Here is a 3,027-nt window from a genome sequence, read left to right as displayed (position 1 = left end):
CATAAACCAACACCATTTTAGGTTCATATTAGTACTTTTATAATTAACCCAATTGCAATAAAACAACATGGATTAAAATTATATCATTAGGTAATGATGGCATACAATACAGGCATATAAACAATTGATAAATAATCTACATATACAGTGTATTGCCTCTATAAAACAAAAATAATAGCAAACACATTTTAAATTCATTAAATGTAGTTATTTATTATTATACATAAGATGTATAAAATTTGAATTCTTTATAAATTGTAAGTAAAATTGTAATAGGATATAGTGCACGATATTTAGAAAGACTTAATATATTAATATATTATAATATTTTTAATTGTAATTTATTTCTACTATTAATATAAATACAATATTTTTAAACCCAATTTCAAAATTATTCTAATTATGTTAATCTTCTTATTTACTGACATTTGTAAAAACGGTATATATTACTGTAACTAAAAATATAATTTCCTTTATCATATACATGTATATAAAAAAAATATATATAGCTTTTATAAATTTTTTGTAATACTATGAATTATTTATCAATATACTGCATCAATTGCAGAACTAAACTTGCCTTTTCTTCAGTAGGAAATAACTTTATTATATGATCACTTAGGAAGATGCCTGTTATTGTGATGTTATTATTTATATTAGACGATAATTCGTTACTGACTATTATTTTTGCCAGCTTATTTGCAAGTCATTATCTAACCTGCCTTCATTTGTATATGAACGCAGCAACACTAAGCCATCGTCGGATTTTTTCAATATTGCTTCAAGATTCTGTACAACAATAAAAAAGAACAGTAAAATAATTTGTATAACAAAGTATACCCCATCGTATCGTAATGCTTTAAGCCATTCTATTTTATAGCCAAGTATGAACTTAATATTGATGAACTTAATAACAATGCTTCTTATCAACATTATTAAAAATAATCGTTGGTGCAGAGATTTAATCATAACTTACATAATCACTGTACATATGATGCGTTACTCCACGTTTAGTTGTCTCATTTGTCGATTTTTCTAAAAGAGGAACAATTAATTAGAAAATAAATAAGAAATATGAGAAAATAAAAACTTTAAATAAAATATATAAACATACAGTCTTTTATATTACAAGAGAAGTATTATTAATATTCAATAAATATAGTAAATTCAATAAATTCTTACCACTATATTCTGAAGGTGTGCCAGAGCGAGATATTTCAAAAACATAGCTGTTATCGTCATTTATATCAACAAAATGTTGCGGCTCAATAACAGCGTTTGAATGTTGCTGTGCTGTAGTATTATTGCATGTAGAGGTTCCTGCTTCTGTATAATTGCTGTATTTTGTTCTGTTGCAGCTTCTTCATTTACGTGTTGCTGCTCTGTTGTAGCTTCTTCATTACAGTTGCTGCTCTGTTTGTAGCTTCTTCATTTACATGTTGCTGCTCTATTACAGCTTCTTCATTTAAATGTTGCTGCTCTGTGGCATCTTCTTTATTTAGCTCTATTTCTAATCTTAGCTTCTTTTTAGGATTAGTATTAATAACATATTTTGCTGTTCCTCTTCTGCTGGTAACTGCACAATAAGAAATACACTACTTTAAAATATGATATTAAAAACATATAATCACATATAATCACATAAAGAAATACATACCTCACAAAGATATTTCTTCAGTTTACTCTGAAATTTCGTCGGGGTCCAATGTGTGGAATTAACAATTTTAGATCTTCCTCTGTTAAAATATCTAAGTGCTCTATTTCAATGTCTTGAGCTGTAAATAACCAATTATATTCAAGTATAGGATATCTGTCATTATTTAAAGAACGTTGTTGCGTGTTTGCTTGTATCGCGAAACGTTTGTTCCGCATTCCTACACGTTTAAACATACGAAGGGCTGTATAAAGAATATTGCTTTTATACGCGATTGTGTTGCATTCTAAATTAGCTAAACGCTTTAATTTTCTTATCTTTTAACTCGATGCCTAATTGCTCAAGTATTTAACGTTTGAATATTAAATAGTTACAATTAGCGACGAGCAAAGATCATAGAAACCAGCAAAAAAACCATTAGAAAAAAGTAACCCAATGTTAAAGATTGCATTCAGATATTGCTTAAAACGTACATAATCGTTGAACGATCTCGAAAGAAAATGAAAACGTTTAATTAACCCCCAATTAGCGTTAATTGACGTCGGAGGGATTGGATGATCAGACTGCGATAAAGGAATTACGGTAACGTGCCGTCGTATTTCCCTGCATCACTCTTCCTGCCCCCGTAGCTCCCTCGTCGAGTGAGGAGGATCCTTATCAGCGTTGCTCCCTCATTCCTCGCCCCCAGGATCCCTGTTTCGCTGGCGGCGATGATGGATCATTTTGCATAGCGTGACGTAGTCGGCGCTTGTCCAACAACGCCGTACACGCCGGCAATATAACGCGCCGCCGCCGTCTCGTTTACTGCCCTTTGAGTGGCCGTGAAAGGGCGAGTGTCGATCGTCATAAAGCCGGTCGCCGCAACCGTGCAGTTTTCTGTCTTCGTACACTTCCACCAGCTGTCGCGACAGGCCCTCGGTGACCAGCCACGATTTACTTGTTTTACGCTCAATACCAACCAGTTGGCCTCGCCACCGTAAAAAATTAAGCGACGCGTCCTTTCGCGTGAAAGATCCCATCGAGCGACTTTATACCGCTCTACTTACGGGACTACAATTTGCCTTGGGACGTCAATTTTGTGAACAGCGTAACTTGCTTCTGTAATGTGTTGACATATTATACTGATATATAACGTAAATTGTAATCTATTTACACGCGTTATGGATATATTTGCGATTACATGAAGACTTAGATAAGTTTTGAGTTATTGCACAATTTGTCCATTATAAATCCTTAAACATTTATGAATATAGTATATAAAAGCACACACAATAATTACCGGAATAAATAATTTCTTTACAGCATAAGGATCTCTATTGCGTAAAATGAGTGCTTTTAGATTGTTATCTACCAAAAAAGATTAGCTCACACAT

At 32.5% G+C, this 3,027-nt stretch overlaps 1 long non-coding RNA gene across 1 annotated transcript; it reads right to left on the bottom strand.

The window, feature by feature from the left end:
* Positions 1 to 751: 751 nt before the first annotated feature.
* Positions 752 to 1,284, bottom strand: LOC139780435 (uncharacterized). Its single transcript, XR_011720237.1, has 3 exons — positions 1,183 to 1,284; positions 977 to 1,035; positions 752 to 789 (listed from the first exon to the last, which is right to left on the bottom strand). It is a non-coding gene; the product is annotated as an uncharacterized lncRNA (long non-coding RNA).
* Positions 1,285 to 3,027: the final 1,743 nt, after the last annotated feature.

This window comes from Temnothorax nylanderi, unplaced genomic scaffold (genome assembly GCF_030848795.1).
Source record: "Temnothorax nylanderi isolate EJ_2023f unplaced genomic scaffold, tnyl_v1.0 TNYL_tig0278_pilon, whole genome shotgun sequence".
NCBI lineage: Eukaryota > Metazoa > Arthropoda > Insecta > Hymenoptera > Formicidae > Temnothorax > Temnothorax nylanderi.
Note: the sequence above shows the minus strand (reverse complement) of the source record. Positions and strands in the feature narration are given on the sequence as shown.